Genomic DNA, 21,083 nt, shown 5'->3' with positions numbered 1-21,083 from the left:
CTTCTGCGGCTGGAGAGTGTTAATACGCTGCTGCTGGAGAGTATCAGTGTACATATTGCTGTTGCTGGAGAGGGTCAGTGTGCGTACTGCTGCTGCTGCTGGAGAGGGTCACTGTGCATCTTGCTGCTGCTGGAGAGGGTCTGTCTGCATATTGCTGCTAGTGGAGAGGGTCAGTGTGCATATTGCTGATGTTGGAGAGGGTCAGTGTGCATATTGCTGCTGTTAGAGAGGGTCAGTGTGCATATTGCTGCTGTTAGAGAGGGTCAGTGTGCATATTGCTGCTGCTGGATAGGGTCAGTGTGCATATTGCTGCTGTTGGAGAGGGTCAGTGGGCATATTGCTGCTGCTGGAGAGGGTCAGTGTGCATATTGCTGTTGCTGGAGAGGGTCAGTGTGCATATTGCTGCTGTTGGAGAGGGTCAGTGTGCATATTGGTGCTGTTAGAGAGGGTCAGTGTGCATATTGCTGTTGCTGGAGAGTGTCACTATGCATATTGCTGCTGCTGGATAGGGTCAGTGGGCATATTGCTGCTGCTGGAGAGGGTCATTGTGCATATTGCTGCTGCTGGAGAGGGTCAGTGTGCATATTGCTGCTGCTGGAAAGGGTCAGTGTGCATATTGCTGCTGCTTGGGAAAGTCAGTGTGCATATTGCTACTGCTGCTGCTGGAGAGGGTCAGTGTGCATATTGCTGCTGTTGGAGAAGGTAAGTGTGCAAGCTGCTGCTGGAGAGGGTCAGTGTGCAAGCTGCTGCTGCTGCTGGAGAGGGCCAGTGTGCATATTGCTGCTGCTGGAGAGTGTCAGTGTGCATATTGCTGCTGTTGGAGAAGGTCAGTGTGCATATTGCTGTTGCTGGAGAGGGTCAGTGTGCATATTGCTGCTGCTGCTGGAGAGGGTCAGTGTGCATATTGCTGCTGCTGAAGAGGGTCAGTGTGCATGCTGCTGCTGCTGCTGCTGGAGAGGGTCACTGTGCATATTGCTGCTGCTGGAGAGGTCTGTGTGCATATTGCTGCTGCTGGAGAGGGTCAATGTACATTCTGCTGCTCCTGGAGAGGGTCAGTGTGCTGCTACTGGAGACGGTCAGTGTGCTGCTGCTGCTACTGGAGAGGGTCAGTGTGCACATTGCTGCTGCTGGAGAGAGTCAGCGTGCTGAAATTGCTTCTCGCAGCTTTTTGCTTCGGCTTATCACTGTAACAACCACATAGCTCCAAATCAGCTGGTTTAATTTGTGACCTCTAGCTTTGTATCTCTCATAGAAAATATAACTAAAACCACCGTTGATCAGAAAATCAGCTAACCCTGGTTTCAAAGCACATAACTGACTGACTGACTGTCAAATGATTAGAATGCCTGTTGTCTGTGATGTAATTACATTAATCCACCTTCTTGCATCTTTCTGTCTGTCGTTGGTAAAACGTTCTTGAACTACGATGAATTAATTTCGCGGAAATTATGCTTCCTGCAGGTTTCTATCTAGTTTGTCCTGTTTTGATCACAATTTACGTACAATTATTTATATTTGAATCGGAGCACATGGTATCACACTGTGGAATGAATGTAAAATAACAGTAACCTGTATATTACAGTGATGACACCATTACTGCCCAATGGTTTCACTGCTAAGGCGTTCTGAAACAGTTATGTTCTGACCAACTACTGAAATGTAAGTTCCTCAATTTCAGCCATTGAATCCAGAGCTAAAGCTGGCAACTCTTTGATCCTAGAAGAAGAATTTAAATATTCAGTGTATTTAATTGATAACCTGAATTTACGATCACCAATTCTTTATCCTCTTGGTAACTTAGTTCAAAGTTCCAGCATTATGTTTTCTTAATTTGCTGTTAAGTTCTGGGAAAAGGGGAAACAAGTGAACTTATTTCAGTAATAACTAACAGTGAACTGATATTTCTCCTTCCTTACTCTTTGGACTAATTTAAACTTCAAAAGAAAACCACTGATATGACATTTTGAGTGTGTGTTTGGAAAATGAAATATCCCAGAATATTTCATGAAGAAGAATGAGTTGAAATTGGGGAGAAGTAAGAATAAAAGAGATGACCAATGATCTATTCAGTGAGTTAAGATTTGCAGCCGTTTCGGGTGTAACCTTGCTGAGCTGTCGGTTTGATATCCAGACTTTTAATTACCTGGCTAGGTAACATCATCAGTGGCGACCTCCAAGTGAATCGAAGCTGTTGTCTCCGGCTTTCTATTTATATGTTTGTCCTGGATGGGGTTCCTGGGGTTTGTGATGATGTCATTTCCTGTTTGTTTTTTGAGGGGTTGATAGATGATGGCATCTAGATCTATGTGTTTGTTTATGGTATTGTGGTTGGAGTGCCAGGCCTCTCGGAATTCTCTGGCATGTCTTTGCTTCAACAGTTTCCTCATTTCCCCTTTCCCCACCTCACTCTAGTTCCAAACTTCCAGCTCAGCACTGTCCCCATGACTTGTCCGGACTTGTCCTACCTGCCTATCTCCTTTTCCACCTATCCACTCCACCCTCTCCTCCCTGACCTATCACCTTCATCCCCTCCCCCACTCACCCATTGTACTCTATGCTACTTTCTCCCCACCCCCATCCTCCTCTAGCTTATCTCTCCACACTTCAGGCTCTCTGCCTTTATTCCTGATGAAGGGCTTTTGCCCGAAACGTCGATTTCGAAGCTCCTTGGATGCTGCCTGAACTGCTGTGCTCTTCCAGCACCACTAATCCAGAATCTGGTTTCCAGCATCTGCAGTCATTGTTTTTACCTCCAGGATAGATGTGTTGTCCCAGTCGAAATGGTGGTTTTTTTCATGCGTGTGTAGGGCTACTAGGGAGAGAGGGTCGTGTCTTTTTGTGGCTAGCTGGTGTTCGTGTATCCTGGTGGCTAACTTTTGTAGGACTTTGGCTCAATCTACCAGCTTACTTTCTTCTATGTGAGCGCCCAGTCCTGCGTGTTCTTTAAATGAAGCAATAGGAGAAGATATTCGGTCTCACACTCTTAGTTTATATTAGCAGTAAGTGGACAAAGTATACAGAGCTCTGGGTCTAGACCTTTCTGTCCCTGACAAACTACAAAGTGTGTCAGTTCGCAAAGTAAGACCTCTTCCTGTCCCTGACCCAGTCTTTTATACAATAAAAAACGTCATGCAATCACTGAGGTGGGATTGTCTTCTGATTGGCTGTTGATCCGACTCCATTCTCTGCCTCCTCGCGTTCCCGGATGTCCGACCCCACGTGACCACCTTTTGCCCGCGAAACAGAGCACCACGTGACCTCCTCGCACTCCTCCGGCGCTCGAAACAGAGCATCACGTGACCTCCTCCTGCGCGCGTACCACAGCATCACCAAAGGCTTCCGAATGCCGAGTATATTTGCACTCTCAGCCAGCCATATATTTCCAAGTAAGTCATATATTTACAAGTCCCCCTTTTGGTCTCATAAAAATGAGACCAACCAACCAGTTCTATACATCACATTCGCTCTCCGATGCATAGTCTTCCCTTCCTGCCAGAGCCATGGTTTCCGTCTCCATTTGTGACATCTGGTCGGGCGGGGGAGCCTTCCCTTCAATTGCTGTAATGATTACCCTATTCAACAAAGATCTAATGCAGGGGATACAACAATATCCACACAACACTAACGCAGTCATCATACCAACGAGGGACATAAACACAGACACAATTAATCCTTTCCATTTCCCAAACCATGAGTCGAAAATGCCTCCTAGAGGGTTGTCAATACCGGAATGTTCATGCATTTCTTCAGACAAGGTTCTTAGTCCTTCCAGGGCTCTGGTTACCGAGCCATCAGGTGCCGTATTGTTGGGGATGAACGGACAACATTGATCTCCGAACATAGAGCACACTCCCCCCTTTTCTGCTAACAACATATCTAAGGCCATTCTATTTTGCACAGTCATCAATGAAGTCGCTGCCAATTGTTCAGAGAGTCCCACCACCGCATCTCTAGTTCCATTGGCTAGCCTGAGTACATTGTAATGTACATAATTAATTCGGTCGACGTTTTTATTCGGCGTGACTGGGAATAGAACCCCGATAATTGGGAGATTCTCAAACCCTGCTGCTATCTGGTCTGCCAATTTATATTCATCAGGTACACCACGGGGAACACCTATTGCATCTATGTAAGTGGTTGAGCCAGATGTGACATCAAACAAATCCCTGCATGTTCATGTATACGGATTTATTCCCTGCTGTCGTTCTCCTAAGAGGAATAAGAGTACCCCTAACCTGAGCTGAAAATGTGTTGCTGGAAAAGCGCAGCAGGTCAGGCAGCATCCAAGGAACAGGACAATCGACGTTTCGGGCATAAGCCAACGTCGATTCTCCTGTTCCTTGGATGCTGCCTGACCTGCTGCGCTTTTCCAGCAACACATTTTCAGCTCTGATCTCCAGCATCTGCAGTCCTCCTGTTCCCTGGATGCTGCCTGACCTGCTGCACTTTTTCAGCAACACATTTTCAGCTCTACCCCTAACCTGACCATTGCATAGGTTCCAGACCAATCTGGAGGTAGACTAATATGCAGTGTTCTATCTCCACAGTATCAAAAAAGATCATCTCTGGCCCAAACCATCATGCTAGCATTCTGCCAGCCGGTTACATTAATCGTATCCTGACACCAGTCAGCGGGCATGTCTTCCAAGATTATAGTAGACCTTCGAGCGAAACAAGTGTAATTGTTAGCCCTTGGGGTAAACACTGGAGGTAACGTGGAATTCTTTACAGGTGGAAAAATAGCACCTAAGGTGGTACAATTTGAAGGGTCCGCCTGCATGGTGAGAGCCATCATGCAGTGAAATCCTATTGGGTCTATATTAGGGAACAATGGGGCTGGGGTAGTAAGTAGGGTTGGCCTGGCCGAGGAACACGCGACGCAATTACTCATATTCATTGAGGTTGTGGTCGCTGTCATCCAGTCCAGCCATAGGTTCTTATCCCCATACCCGGTGGCTAATTTAATAATGTCCCTTCTTGTGAGGTTGTTGTAGTCTATTACCACAACCCCTGAACTTGGTTCTACCACCATACTTGTACTCTCAGTTTGTGGCTGGCTCGTAGGAGGGTCCACTAAGGTTACCTTCACTAATCCCATGTTATCCACTCCAGATTGATCTACACCTATTACAAAATAAAAGCTTCTGTTATCACTCTCACAGTAAATCTGTACCTCTTTGGGACCAGGGTTAATATCGAATCTTGTCAGGGTTAACAAGAGTGGATTTTTTAGCTCTGAGGAATGATCGAGTTGCACCTTTGTTAGGCTCAGATGGTCTTGAATGTTCCATCTATTATCCGAGGGTGACGACTTCTTGGGGGTCCATCGTACCCCAGTCCATGTTAATACATTATTCCACGATGGGCATGGGTCATAGTGAATGGCATAGAAGCAAAGATATACATCATACTCCCTCCAGCTCCCTGTATCTTGGCCACAATCAATTACTTCACATAAGTCAAACTGATATGTTGTACCATGGTTTCTATCATGTCTGATGTGTACCTGGCTCCCCGTCTCCCATAAACATTTATCCGCCTCTTGTTCTATTGATCTTTTGTCCCTGGGACTTCCTCCCTCGCCTGTGTGTTTGTCCCTCGTGGTTAATACCCCTATTAACAGCGGCATAACACTTATGCATACAATAATAGCAAAAACTCACAACCTCCACAGCCTAGGGTAATGTGGGCTGCTTACAGAGATAGACATTATATCATTTACACAACTTTCCTGTATGTTTTAAACAAATTCTTCTTGTATTCTGGTCCTGTCCTCACTTGTTCTCTCCAAAAAACCTTTCCTTGGAGATCTTGAGAACCTCTCCCCCTTTTTCCAGAACCCTCTTCCTGCAAAGGTTAAAAGTTTAAGACCCTTCTACTCTTTTTCTGTTCTTAGTTGTTCTAGAGTTCTCGTTGGCGGTTCCGTAGCTGCACACTGGCTCCAATGGTACCAGCTTTCTCCTTTCCCCTGTAGTCTGACCGCATGAGATGTCCTCTCCACCACCTTGTAAGGTCCTGTCCACCTTGGCTCCGACCACTTCCGTTTGATCACCTTCAACATGACCCAGTCTGTGGTAGATGGCACCTGGCTCTGTAGGTTCCCCTTTTCCGATCCAACCTGTTTGGAGAAAGCTGACACCAGAGCTATTAGTTGGTCATAGTAAGGTTTGTACCTTAGAGGGGCTCCTCCTCCTTCTAACATCTGTATTCCAGCTCCTGGTCCCGGGAACTGCTGCCCTGTTGTCAGCTCATACGGGGTGAACCCTGTGATAGAGTATACTGAGCTTCTAATGGACATTAAAGCTAAAGGTAGGGCATCCACCCAGCTTAACTTTGTTTGTGCACACACTTTTCCTATTTTTCCTTCTATGGACTGATTCATTCTTTCCACTTTTCCCTGTGACTGAGGATGGTACACTGTTCCAAACGCATGTTTCAGTCCTAAAGCTGCTTCGAATTCTTGCAGGTTTTTGTTCTTAAAATGTGTGCCATTATCTGACCTGACTTTCTTTGGAAACCCATGCGTTGGAATGTATTGGTTTATCAAGAATTTGATCACTGTTTTTGCGTCTTCCTTTTTTGCAGGTATCGCTTCTGGCCAACCAGTGTATGCATCCACTGCTACCAAAAGGTACCGGTATCCGTTTACTCTCTCTATCATGTCAGTGTAGTCAATCACTATTTCCTGACTTGGCATTCTTGGGAGGGGGAATTTTCCCTCGTGTGGTTTCATTGTTGCTCTCACATTATATTCTGTACACGTTCTACATTCTCTGATGTAATTTTCAATCATTGCTGGCAAGAACGGATGCCACCAATGTGTCAGATACCTCTGCATCTGTGTTTTCCACAATGTGTCAACCCATGAGCTTCCTGGAGCATGGAAGCTATCAAACCTGGGGGTAGGACTGGTCTACCGTCCAGTGACCTCCAAATCCCTTCTGACTCTGTGGCCCCTCTCTCTCTGTCTCCATACTGTCAGTTCATGAGGAGAGGGCTTTCTGCTGCTCTTTTATAACACATTTGCATCGCAAGCAGGCAGCAGGTCATACACTGTTCTCTCTGTTTGCATCATTATATACTGTGCTGTATACCCTGCTGCTTTCTTAACTGCTGAGTCTGCTTCCTGATTACCCTTCGCTACTACTGTATCTGCTTTATCATGTCCTCTACACTTGACCACCGCCACTTCGGCAGGTTTCATTAGGGCCTCCGCTAATCTTTTCATATCTTTTTCATGTTTAATTGGGGTTTTTGCTGCTGTTAAGAATCCTGCCCTGATCCATTGACTGAGTTCTACCTGTATAGCCCCTGCCACATATGCAGAGTTGGTGTAGATATTTACTCTTTTTCCCTCTGACCATTCTAACGCAGCTATCATTGCCTGTAATTCAGCCAACTGGGCTGATTCTTTGCCTGTCACTTTCCCTGTCAACACTTCCTCAAATCCCTCACTTGTCTGTTGCACCACTGCATATGCTGCTTTAAGTCCTGCAGTTGGATGTCTCTAACAGCAACCATCTGTGAACAACACTTCTTCTGGGTCTACTAGTGGAATTGCCTGTAAATCTGCCCTAACTTTGGCATCTCTCTGTACCCTTTCCTCACACATGTGTGGCTCTCCTTCTCCCAGGTTGTCAGCCATGTTAATTCCTTCATGTGTAAAAATTATGTGTGGTGCATTCAGGATTTTCTCTAACCTGGTTTGCCGCAGTGACGTCATTGTAAAGGCTGTTGAGTTCACATAGGCCACTATACTATGTGTCGTCAGTACTGTTAGTGAATGGCCCATGACTATATGTGCTACCTTTTGGAGAATTTTTGCTACCCCTGCTGCATGTCTTATACATGGCGGGTGTCTGTCCTCTATTGGGTCAAGGGTAACACTTACATACATCAGCACCTGCCTGCCTCCCCCTTTTTACTGAAAAAGAACACCATTTATTGTGTGTAATGTTTCAGAAATATCGAGGAAAATATCTTTGTAATCCGGGACCGCTAAATCAGCAGCCCGCGTTAAGGCCTGTTTAAGAGATATGAAACTTTTGTCTGCCTCCGTGGTCCACTGCAAATGGGTCGATAAATTTCTCATGCCTTGCTCATTTACCATGGCCCTTAGAGGGAAAGTGAGCTCCCCCCATATGATGGAATAAATTGTCTGCTGTATCCTGCCAACCCAAGAAGTGAGAGCATGTCTTTAACAGTGGAGATCAGAACATTTCAGCTCTGATCTCCAGCATCTGCAGACCTCACTTTCTCCTTTAAGAGTGATTGGTTTGGTATGATGCAGAATGGAGGATCTATGGAACGGAGACACAGCTGTACCCTTAGCTGAAATAACTCTACCCAGAAAAGACACCGTTTGTCTGCAGCATTGCAATTTAGCCCGTGAAACTTTGAAACCGACGCTATACAGGTGAAGCAGCAACAACTTTGTGACTGCCAGGCAAGAAACATGGCCGGGTGCCGCCAAAAGAATGTCATCCACATACTGGATCAATACCACCCCCTTTGGGAGCGTCAGATCCTTCAGCTGCTGTTTCAGTACCTGATTAAACACCCCAGGCGACAAAATGCACCCTTGAGGGACCCATGTATAACGTAGTTGTTGGCCTTTGTAGGTGAACGAAAAAATGTCCCTCAAATGATCAGCTAGGGGCAAACAGAAGAACGCGTTGGCCAGATCAATGCACGAGGAACCACTTGTGGTCAGGGGTCAGCACAGACATTGCAGTGTAGGGGTTTGGAACTGGAACTGTTGGAGTAGAAACGACACTATTAATCCGTCGAAGATCATGCGCCATCCTATATCTGCCTGTATTCTGCATCTCTACAGGTAAGATAGGAGTGTTCCAGGCTGACTGGAAGGGTTCTACCCCCCCTGCTGCTAACAATCCTTCAATTGTGTCGGCAATGCCGGCTTCAGCCTCTGGTTTGTGTGAGTATTGTCTCTGCCAAATCGGAGTGTGGTCTATTAAATTGAATATGATTGGTGTGACGTGTTTGCAGTAACCAACGTCCGTTGAACCTGCTGACCACAAGGTATCTGGTAGAGTATCAAGCATCACTGCAGCCTGTGGATGGTCTGTTTTCTCCCTACCATGAAACCGTTCAATCTGCCTATGTTCCAGCTTGAGTCCCTTCTAGGTGCTGATAGAATGCATGCTGATAGATTTCATTATCATCTCTATCATAATATAGGGTATCATGGAGGGGATCTGCAGGAAGAGCATAGGGATACAGCATCTGAACCCAGGGTCGCCATTGGTTGTATAAAGACTGTATGCCGTTGTTCTGCCTGTTTTCGGGTTCGAGGAGTCCCCAGTATATATCTACCCACTGTCCTTCTGCCACTGGTGATGTGTCCGGTGATAGCATCATTTGGGATCCAGAGTGAATCATTGTCATAGAACAGTTGACAGAGTAGCCATTCGGAAGGGTCACTACCAGTCCGTCTGGTCCGCACAGAACCGAGGCCCCGCATCGCACCAGCAAGTCACGTCCCATCAGATTCACAGGGCATGCAGGTGATGAAATATACCAGTGACGAAAGGTCCGTCCGGCCACTGATGTGATCAGTGGCGATATCAAAAGCAGATTTTCTGGTTTACCCGAGAACCCTACTAACTGGACGCTGGAGGATGACATGTTTGACCGAGGTATATCACAAGTGATGGTAGAAAATCCTGCACCCGTGTCAACCAAAAAAGACAGATTCTTGTCCATTACCCTCAATTGCATGTAGGGGTCTGCCAACCCCACATGCCCCTGGGTTCTCGGGCCCCGTCAATATTCGTACCCCTGCCCTTTCGGCATAGTCTGGGGGTACTGTCCTTGCACCGGGGCTGCAGCTGCATTTGGGGCTTGGTAAGGCTGAGCAGCCTGTTGAAAAGGAGGCTGATTTGAGCGGACATACTGTCCTCGGATCGATCCCTGGCCTCCCTGGGGTCCCCACAACATGGGACAATCCCTTCTCCAATGCCCGGGTTGGCCACATTCAAAACAGGTGTTGAGTGGCTAACCTCTGAGTCCTCCGCGGCTCCTTCCTCTACCACGCATTCCTCCCGGTACACCTATAGGCCTGCCCCCATAGTGGGGGTAGTGTGGCATCCAATCAGGTGTTGGGTCTAGACTCGGCAGGTTGTTTTGTGGTGACGGCCGCTGAACCATCTGATTAGTCGTCTTTTGGGAGGCCTTCTTTGTATCATTAGCCTTCCTTCTAGCCTCATCGAGCTGTAACTTCAGCAACTGCACTTGAGCTGACTCGTTGCTCTGTTTATCTTCATCCTGTTTTGTCCTGTAATGCTTCATGTGGTGCGTAAAGTGTTTTTCCCACTGTTCTGTAGAACAACGTGGGATGTCGGGATTACTCTCCATTGCCTCTTTTACTTCCTTAGTCATCCCTGCCATAACGGCATTCCTAAATAATGTGGTCTGTAACTGACCCGACCCTGGATGGCTCCCTGCAGTATCTGTCCACATGCCCTTACACCTAGCCAAAAAGGCAGACATATCCTCACCCTCCTTCATTGTGAAGGTGAGTGAGTGCATCACTCCCGGTGGAATCGGGAATCTATCCCTCATTGCCCTTCCCACACAGGTGGCATGCTGCACAAACTGTTCCGAATCAGATAGTAAGGTGGTCCCCGCAGACGCTTCAATCTGCTGTATTTCCCACATACTCAATTGCTTGCCCAACAATGCTCTCCAATCACCCATAGCTAACTTGTGCCCTAGTGTATATTGGCAAAATTTAGTCATCCAGGGCCCAACTCCCCCCATTAGTGGGGGCATTTTATCCAGGATGCTGTTCATGTCAGTAAATGTGAAAGGCTGATAAACATCCCCCATATAAGAGCCTCTGTAAATTAATGGCATTTGGTGGTGCTGATACTGTATGGGTTGCCGTAATGTGTCTCTGTGACACAGGTTGTAACTTGGTTCAGGTAGGGCTTCGGTGGAGGGCCATGTTCAGTATGCATTGTGAGTGAGCCTTTCAAAGTGACTGGGTGGGTGTGTGGGTCGTCCTCTGTCAGGGATTCTTCATCCTCAATGTCTGTACTATTTTTAGACTCCTCCCCATCCAATTTCTCTCTATCTCGTTCTTCCCTCAAATCTCTCCTTCTTCTGTCTAAAAACCCATCATCCAATAACTGACCTGAGTCATGTAATCTTCCCCTCTTTTCACTCTCAGCACTATACGGTGTCGAGTGAGCATCTGGCTCTTGCACTGATGAATATCTCCTCTGTTTTGGCTGTTCTTTGTTTCTACTGTGCGTCATTATCACCCTGCTTGCCTCCTCCGCTTCCTTAACTGTCTGTTCAGCTTCTAGTGTTAGTTTGTCTACTTTTCTGATGCTTTCTTCTACTGCTTCCGCCAGTCTCTCTTTTGCTACGTTGTACTCTCTTGTTCCTACTTCTTGCACATCTAACACCCCTTCTTGAACATACATGAGTGGCATTTGTGTTACAGGATATGATTGTACCCCAGGCGGTGATTGTACCCCAGGCAATTTAGGATATAATGGCGCAGATGGTCCTGCCTTTTCTGTCTCCTTTGCCAGTTTTGTTTTAGAGGTACCACCTACTCTCTTTTGTAATGTTTCTACCGCCATACAGGCTAACGTCATGTTGTGCAGATGAATCCTCCTCTCCTCTTTCTCCCCGCCTTCTTTTGTCCACTTTCTTCTAACTAATATTGACCCTTTCTTTCCCTTCATATGCTCTTCTACTTCTAGTTTAGCTCTCTCTTCTGCTTTTCCTAAAAATGGTGACAATTTCTTCCTCTCCTCATCTTTAGGGACTTTGCCCTGTTTTTGTAATTCTTCCCAAATCTTGTCATATTTCTCCATCATTGTTTTTTGTTTGTTCTTTGCGAGCCCACTGACTAACTGACTTCTGGCTTTACCCCACTGCTGTTTTACGGGCAACATTAAGTCGGAAGAACATCCTCTGTATTCTTCACACTCTTTATCAAATTCCCCTTCCATTTTATGTATTTTTGTTTTTAATCCTCCCGTCCAGTAGTCAGTTGGTTTGGATATAATATAACCGAGCAACCAACCCAATCAGAGACAAATCCAGTGGTCAGTCAGTTTGTATGGAGGACACCCGAGCAACTGACCCTTTCAGCGAGATTTATCAGCAGTTTTGTTGTCACCGTTAGGTTTCCACTGCGGACTCTCTCTCACTGAGACACCACCGTCTCTGTCTTCAAGACACTACTGGCTTTTCTGCCACCCTCCGTACATTCCCCAATATAATTTTTAAAACTTACAACACATCAGTCTTAAACCAAAATTCGTGAGCGTTGCTTTTATGAGATCCTGCTCAATGGACTTTAAACCTCCTCACACTTATGTGCCTTGTTGCTTTTATGAGGACTCTAACCCCACGGGACTTTAAATCTGTAGGAATCAAACTTTGTTGCTTTTATGGGGACTCTAACCCCAAAGGACTTTAAACCTGTACGTACCTTGTTGCTTTTATGAGGACTCTAACCCCACGGGACTTTAAACCTGTAGGAATCAAACTTTGTTGCTTTTATGGGGACTGTAACCCCACGGGACTTTAAATCTGTACGTATCAAACTTTGTTGCTTTTATGGGGACTCTAACCCCATGGGACTTTAAATCCGTACGTACCTTGTTGCTTTTATGGGGACTCTAGCCCCACGGGACTTTAAACCTGTATGTACTATAATGTCAATACTTTATCCACTTACTATTACCTCGACACATGCAGTATAATGACAACAATCAATTTGGTATCTCCAATTGCAGAACTTCGATATAAACAGGCGTCTGCTCACCTTTTTAAGCGGCGCCGCTTGTTGTTGTCATCAGACGTCAGTTGTCCGTTGTTTCTATTTTTCTCTCTTTTCCGTCACTTCTCCGTCTTCATCACGTCAGGCTCACCAAATTGTAGGACTTTGGCTCAATCTACCAGCTTACTTTCTTCTATGTGTGAGCCCAGTCCTGCGTGTTCTTTAAATGAAGCAATAGGAGAAGATATTCGGTCTCACATTCTTAGTTTATATTAGCAGTGAGTGGACAAAGTATACAGAGCTCTGGGTCTAGACCTTTCTGTCCCTGACAAACTACAAAGTGTGTCAGTTCGCAAAGTAAGACCTCTTCCTGTCCCTGACACAGACTTTTATACAATAAAAAACATCATGTAATCACTGAGGTGGAATTGTCTTCTGATTGGCTGTTGATCCGACTCTATTCTCTGCCTCCTCGTGTTCCCGAATGTCCGACCCCACGTGACCACCTTTTGCCCGCGAAACGGAGCACCACGTGACCTCCTGCCCGCGAAACAGAGCATCATGTGACCTCCTCGCACTTCTCCGGCTCTCGAAACAGAGCATCACATGGCCTCCTTCTGTGCGCATTACACAGCATCACCAAAGGCTTCCGAATGCCGAGTATATTTACACTCACAGCCAGCCATATATTTACAAGTAAGCCATATATTTACACTTTCTTCCTGTTTGTCCTACGTAGTGCTTGTGGCAGTCCTTGCAGGGAATTTTGTAGATGACATTGATCTTTGCAGCCATCTTTGACTTTGGTGTCGAAGGCAGTGTAATGAAGATTTTCAGCAATGCACTTGCAAAAGGGTAAGTACAATGTTGGTTGTGGTCTTGATGTTAATTGTGAATCAGATTTTAAAACGAGACAAACATCAGGTCCCAGGTGAGTACAATACACAAGGTCAAACACGGCAATAGATTTTTTAAAAATCATTTATGAATTTCAGTATTTGAGGTTGTGCAAATATTGAACAACCACTACTGACCTTATGATGTAGGGAAGGTCATTAATGAAGCAACTGAAGATGGTTGGGCTGAGGAACTCCTGCAGAGGTGTCCCTGGAGCTGAGGTGACTGACCTCCAGCAGCCACAACTATCTTTCTTCCTTCCATTCCAACTCCTTCATTTACTTTGACTCCAGTTTTGCTTGGGCTCCTCAATGCCACACTCTGTCAAATGCAGTCTTGACGCCAAGGGCTGTCACTCTCATCTTACCTCTGGAATTCAACTCTTTTGTCCATGTTTGAACCAAGGCTATGACAAGGTCGGGAGCTGAGTGGCCCTGGCAGAACCCAAGCGAAGTGTCACAGAGTAGATTATTGCTGAACAGGTGCTGCTTGATAGCACTGTTGATGACACCTTCCATCACTTTACTGATGAGTAGACTGATGAAGTGGTAATTGCCCAGGTTGGATTTGTCCTTTCTTGTGGACAGGATATACCCTGTGCAGTTTTCCATTTTGTAGAGTTGGCAATGAGGTAACTGTTCTGAAGGATCTTGGCTGGAGGTGTCATAAGTTCCGGAGCACAAGTCTACAGTACTGTTGCAGGAATGTTGTCAGGACCCATAGCCTGTACTGTTTCTTGATATCTGGTGGAGCAAATCAAATTGACTGAAGACTGCTATCTGCGATGCTGGGGACCACTGGAGGAAGTGGAGATGGATCATCCACTTGTCACTTCTCGCTGACGATTGCTTCAGCCTCAACTTTTGCCTTGATATGCTGGGCTCTTCCATCATTTAGCATGGAGATATTTGTGGAGCCATCGTCCAGTGACTTCTTTAATTGTCCACCACCATTCACAACTGGATGTGGTAGGCAGAATTTGGACCGGTTCCGTTAGTTGTGGGATCGCTTAGCTCTGACTATCACTTGCTGTTTATACGTATGGCAGTGAAGTCGTCCTGTTTGGTAGCTTCACCAGGTTGACACCTCATTTTTAGGTATGCCTATTGCTGCTCCTGGCATACCCTCCTGCACTCTCCTTTGAACCAGGGTTGATCCCCTGGCTTGATGGTAATGCTTGAGTGGGGAAGATGTCAGGCCATAGGGTTGCAGATTCCAGAGGAGAAATTTCTGCTGCTGCTGATGGCCCAATGTCTCTAATTGATGCCTCGGCTTGAGTCGCTAAAAGTTTTTCCTATTTAGCACAGTGATAGTGCCGTGCAACATGATGTAAGGCATTCTCAGAATGAAGGTGAGACTTTGCCTCCACAAGGACTGTCCTGTGGTCACTATTACCAATACTGTCATAAACAAGTGTATCTACAACCGGCAGATTTACGAGGATGAGTTCAAGTATGTATTTCTTTCTTGTTGGTTCCCTCGCTACCTACCGCCTACACAGTCTAGCAGCTATGACCTTTAGGATCCAACCAGCTCGATCAGTAGTGCTGCTGCCAAGCCACTCTTGGTGGTAGACACTGCAGTCCGCCCACCTAGATTACATTCTGCGCGCTTGCCACTTTCACTGTTTCTCTACGTGTTGTTAAACATGGAAGAGTACTGATTCATCAGCGAGGGTGGATAGTACATTGTAATCAGTAGGTTTCCTTGCCCATGTTTTACTTCATGACTTGAGATTTTTTGAGGTCTGAGATCATAAGATACATCCAAGAAAGGCTTGCAAATCATGACAGTTTTAACTTAATGGCCTACATAATGACAGGAGCTGGTTATGTTGGCAGGGCCATTGCCATATGATCCAAGGTGCTTTGTCTTTTGAACTTAGCAGCTCCTTGACTGATAAGTCAGCTTGTTTGGCAGATTTGGCTTCCGGTCAACTGGGGAGAAATTGGGAGCAGGCTACGGGAACACAAACATTGTCACGCAAAAGCAACATTAGAAAAGGACAGAGAGGACGTGAATTGAAGTGGAAGGGTGTGGATATAGTTTTACCATTTGCAGTATTCTGAGCTTTATCATAAAGAGGATAATGAAAGGGAAGGAGGGGTTTAAGGAAAAGTACTGATTAAACTGACTCATCACCTCTGGCTCCAATTCCAACAAATCTCTCATCCCTGATGCTGGAGAGATCCTGGCAAAGATCAATCCTTGAATCCAGGAATGGGGTGTTAAACCCTGAGGACTGAATTCCCAACCCTGGGCTTCTTTTGTTGAATGCGATGGAAGACATTGGGAAACTGAGGGAGTGTGGAAACTCCTCCTGGTCCACAGCCAGTGCTGTAAATGTACTTCCTTTTTCCCTAAAGCTGTTCTCTCCTCCCTCCAGCAAGTAAATTAGAGTACTGCAGCTTCATAGAAATATTTAGATTTGCAGCCCACCCCTGTGTAGAGCTTTTGGTACCCATCCCATGTCCAGATCTCCACGAATCCAGACATGGGCGAATTGGTGGTGGAAGGTTAGGGTCAACATTAGACTTCCAATATTTTGACTTGTATCTCAACCTGTCTGTTTCTGTATGCTAACTCCAACTGAATTATGTTGGAACAGGGAGCAGGTGAGAGAATTGGGCCATGAGTAAGATGCAGCAAAGATTTCGGGCTGATGAGAGAGTTTCGATTGAGGAGGACTTTGCATTTGGATAACATTGGGAGGACACTTTGGCATGCTTCAGATCAGTCCATAAAGGTGTGGATAACAGCTGCAGCAACAGTTCCATTGTGGATAGAAGTGGGTAATATTTCAGAGGTAGAAACAGGTGGTTTTGCTGATGATTTAATGTTGGGTGTGAGAGGCCAAAGCAGATAACATGCCGGTTATGTTGCATTAGGTGGAAGTGGAACCGTTAGTAAGGCTAGCAACACACAGTTATTCTAGGGAGTCCAGGGCAAAGAGAAATAATGTCCTGTAGTTGTGAGTGAAATTAAAATGACACAATAGAGCACCAAGATTTCAAAGTTAAACTGCAAGTTATTACTTAAAAGTAACTTCATTTGTTAAATTCAATGAAACTAAATAAAGCAAAATTCTAGAAATACTCAGGTGTGAAACATAGAAGATAGGAGCCAGATTAGGCCATTTAGCTTTTCAAACCCATGGTGCCATTCAGTGTGATCATGGTTGATCATCAAATTCAGAACTGAGTTCTTGCTTTCTCTCTGTATCTTTTGATTCCTTCAACATGAGAACTCTATCTAACTCTTCCCTGAAAATATTCAATGTTATGGCCTTAACTGTTTTCTGTGGCAGAGAACTCCACAGTCTCTCCGCTCTCTAGATAAAGAAACTTTTTGTCATCTCCGTCCTTAATGATCTATTCCATTTCCTTACTGTTATCCTTGAGCAAGAAATGTTTTGAGTCAAGTATGACAGGCTGGGAGTTTTTTTCACTGGAGCGTAGGAGATTGAGGGGTGACCTTAGAGATATATAAAATCATGAGGGGCATAGATAAGGTGAATAGCAAGTGTCTTTCCCCGAGGGTGAGGGAATTCAAAGCTAGGGGACATATTTTTAAGGTGAGGAGAAAGTTTTAAAGAGGACATGAGAGGCAACTTTTTTTGCACAGAGAATGGGTCATGTGTGATATGAACTGCCTGAGGGAGTGGTAGATGCAGATACTTGAAATTGGATAAGTACATGAACAGGAAAGGTTTGCAGGGATGTGGACCAAATGCAGGCAGGTGGGACGAGTTTAATTTGGGAATATGGTTGGCATGGACTAGTTGGACTGAAGGGTAAGTTTCCGTGCGGTATGGCTCTATGATTAATTTCTAGAACTCTAAAGAAGTCATATTTGATTCAAAACATCCACTCCTATTCTCTCTGCAAGGGTGCTGTCAGACCTGCTGAATTACTTTTTCTTTCAGATTTCTATCATTGCCTTTATTTTAGCAAATAAAAATAATTTTATATATCGAAATCCAACAAAAAGGTTGAACATTATAAAAATCTCATGTTTTCTTAGATATCATTAAATATTTTACGAAAGGATTTTTATGAATCAGAGAATTTTACAGTCCAGAAGGAGGCCATTTGATGCACTGTACTTGTACTGGCTCCCGAAAGAGCTAGCCAGCTAGTCCCATTCTTCAGCTCTATCTCTGCAGCCATCGAACTTCATCACTTCCAAATATCTACCCTTTTGTTATCTCACTTTCTGAGTGAATTAAATATAAAAGAAGCACTTCACCCAGAGAAGGTTTCCGCTTTCCTGCACACAACCATGTAAGGTGGTAATAAGGCGTTGAATATTTTACTGTTGACTGGTTGTTCTAAATAATAAAATTAATAAAATGCAATGGCAGTGTGCATGCAGTAGAGACAGATGTATATCACGTTTGCAGATAACATCAAGTTGGGTGGGATAGTGAACTGTGATGAGGATGCAGAGATGCTTCAGTATGATCTGGACAGGTTGGTGAGTGGGCAAATCAATGGCAGATGCAGTATAATTTGTATAAATGTGAGGTTAATCACTTGGGAAGGAAAAACAAGAAGGCAGATTACTACCTGAATGGCTGTGAATTGGGAGAGAGGAGAGGAGTGTGTAGCGGGACCTGGGTGTGCTTGTGCACCAGTTGCTGAAGGTAAGCATGCAGGTGCAGCAGGTGGTAAAGAAGGCAAATGGTATGTTGGCCTTCATTGCGAGAGCTTTTGAGTACAGGATCAGGGATGTGTTGTTGCAGTTATACAGGGCCTTTGTAAGGCCACACCGAGAATATTGTGTGCAGTTTTGGTCTCCTTTTCTGAGGAAGGATGCTCCTACTCACGAGGGAGTGCAGCGAAGGTTTTTCAGGCTGATTCTGGGCATGGCGGGACTGACGTATGAGGAGAGAGTGACTGGATTAGGATTGTTTTCACTGAAGTTCAGATGAGTAAGGGAGGGGGATCTCATAGAGACTTATAAAATTATAACAGGGCTAGACTGCGTCAATGCAAGGAGAATGTTCCAGATGGTGGGTGTGTCCAGAAACAGGGGTCATACTCTGAGGATTTGGGGTAGAACATTTGGGACGAAGATGAGGATCTGTTTATTCACCCACAGAGTGGTGAGCCTGTGGAATTCATTGCCACAGGATGTAGTTAATGCCAAAACATTAAATATATTAAACGGGCGGCTAGATATCGCACTTGGGGCGAATGAAACCCCAAAGGTTATGGGGAGAAAGCAGGATTTAGGTTGTTGAGTTGGACTATCAGCCTTGATCATGATGTTGGCTGCCTCCTGTTCCTAACCCTGTCTTCTATGTTTCTGTGTTTGTAAGAAATTCTTCATGGTCTTGCTTTTGCTCTCGTTTGTTGACTTTTGGTTCTCACTTCTTCCAAAGACAGTCATCAGGGTGAGTAATGAGTGCAGAAAGCAAGTCATTCCTTCTTTGCAAAATTGCAATAAATTCTGTGCACTCCAATCAGAATAATTGACAATGAGCCACTGTGTGAGCGAGACTCCACGAATCATATTCTAACAATGAATCAGCATTCTCAGGAGGGAAATGAAGGCATCTGAAAAGAAAATAATCTGGAGAACCACATCATAGTTACATCAGCTCACTTTGGACCGATATTCCTAAAAGGACATTTGTAAATTAAACAACTAGTAGTGTCCAGTAAGTGGGGGTGGTGTCTAACTCTAAATTAACTATTGTAATATGACTCCATGAATTACACTTTTTTTTCACTGCTTGTTGCTGTACTTATATGTAACAAAGTTATGCATTTCAAATTCCATTTAATATTACTCCAGAATGGGGTTTATGATGATACAAAACGACACGAAACTTTATCAATGCTTGCTGCAACTTGTATTTATATAGTGTATTTAGAACATCCCAGGGCACTTCATAGAAATATCTGAAAGCAAAATTAGTTGCCCAGCCCTGCAAGACAACATTAGATGAAATGACCAAATGCTCGGTTAAAGAGATTTCAGGAGAAAACTTTGAAAAGTAGAACCTAGGAATTGGAAGGTTTGGCTACCAATTATTGAACAATTAAAGTCAGGAATGCTCAAGAGGCCAGAATTAGATCTATGCTGATACCTTGAGGGTTTTGGGGCTCAAAAGAAACTACAAAAGTAAGGAGAGGCAAGTTCATTGTGGAATATGAAAGCAAAGCGTAGCTGGATTGGGAGCTAGGCTTAGTACATGTAAGACACAAGCAACAGAGACTGGACAGCTAAATAGAATGTAAGGGGCCAGCTGGGAATTAAAAACTGAGTAAATGAGAGTCTTAGCAGCAGACGAGCTAAAGTGGGGTGCATTGGCTAATGTTGTGAAGGTGAATAACAATAGTATTATATTTATTTGACACCATGTTTATGAAGCACCTGGTTTTGTTGCAAACTGTTGCCAGGAGAGAGATGTCGCCAGTTACTTAGGGAACTGAGTTTGGAGTGCGCCACAAAGACAATGGGTTCAGTCTTCCCAATCTTTAACCGGAGGAAATTTCTTCTTCAATACTGAAAGTTAGATTGCTGTCTGATACCTGTGGTGGCATTGAGAGAGCTGGTGGTGATTAGAGATTGTGTCACTAGCATAAAGGTGACAATGAATGCCGTATATTTATATTTAGTCACTAAATGGCCATGTGAAGAAGGAATAACAAGGGGTCAAAAAGAGATCGTTGTCTTACACCAGAAAAACTATTTTAGGAGTGAGAAACCTTTACAAATGATGCTCGATGATTCTTTAAGACTATAGCCAGACCAATACAGACCTATCCAGATGCATTACAGTGGAGAGATGTTGAAGAAAACTTATTTGATCAGCCATGCCAACAGCTTGAGGCTGGTTGAGAGGTGAACTGGGATAGTTTACCTTTGTTACAATCAGGGAGGATATCATTTGTGACTTGGTTAAGAGCTGGTTCATTACTGTGGCACAGTCAGACGTCTGTTTGGAGAGATTCAAACAAGAAGTTGTCTTAAAGATGGTCATGGATCTGGCAGGGGAATGCCACATAAGTAAGGGCACTGCCAAGGGACAAATTTACCAGGGTTTGTTTCCTTGTCTGACTAAGTTACTTAGGATGCTTTATTTAAGTATTTGTAATTTATGATGATTTCCTGCGGCACTGTTCTTTGTAATTTGGATGGTATGATATGTTATAAGGAGCTGAATATGATACCTTTAATGTGCTATTGTTCTGTGGAAAGATGATGCTTGGTCCTTTTATTACAGATTGATATTAAATACATTTTTAAGATTAAAATGTTTGTTTTTTCTTCCCTTTGAAAGTTGTTTTGTTTAAGTAACAAGATACTTGTTCAGAATTATCTAATTTGCTAAAGAATGGCCAAAGCCAAAGTTGCAGAATTTAAGGCAGGAAAGGAGACTCGTACTCATGCAGGGTAGCTTGTTTGG

The 21,083-nt window shown here is 44.6% G+C and overlaps 1 long non-coding RNA gene across 1 annotated transcript in view; it reads left to right on the top strand.

The window, feature by feature from the left end:
* The window catches only part of LOC122557124, a 79,482-nt gene that overhangs the window by 7,764 nt on the left and 50,635 nt on the right, over nt 1-21,083 (top strand). Inside the window, exon 2 of the long non-coding RNA XR_006313748.1 lies at nt 6,586-6,631. This is a non-coding gene — a long non-coding RNA (uncharacterized LOC122557124). The remainder of the gene's footprint in view (nt 1-6,585; nt 6,632-21,083) is intronic.

This window comes from Chiloscyllium plagiosum, chromosome 15, assembly GCF_004010195.1.
Source record: "Chiloscyllium plagiosum isolate BGI_BamShark_2017 chromosome 15, ASM401019v2, whole genome shotgun sequence".
Taxonomy (NCBI): domain Eukaryota; kingdom Metazoa; phylum Chordata; class Chondrichthyes; order Orectolobiformes; family Hemiscylliidae; genus Chiloscyllium; species Chiloscyllium plagiosum.
The sequence above is the reverse complement of the archived record's forward strand: the minus strand, read 5'-3'. Positions and strand labels throughout refer to the sequence as shown.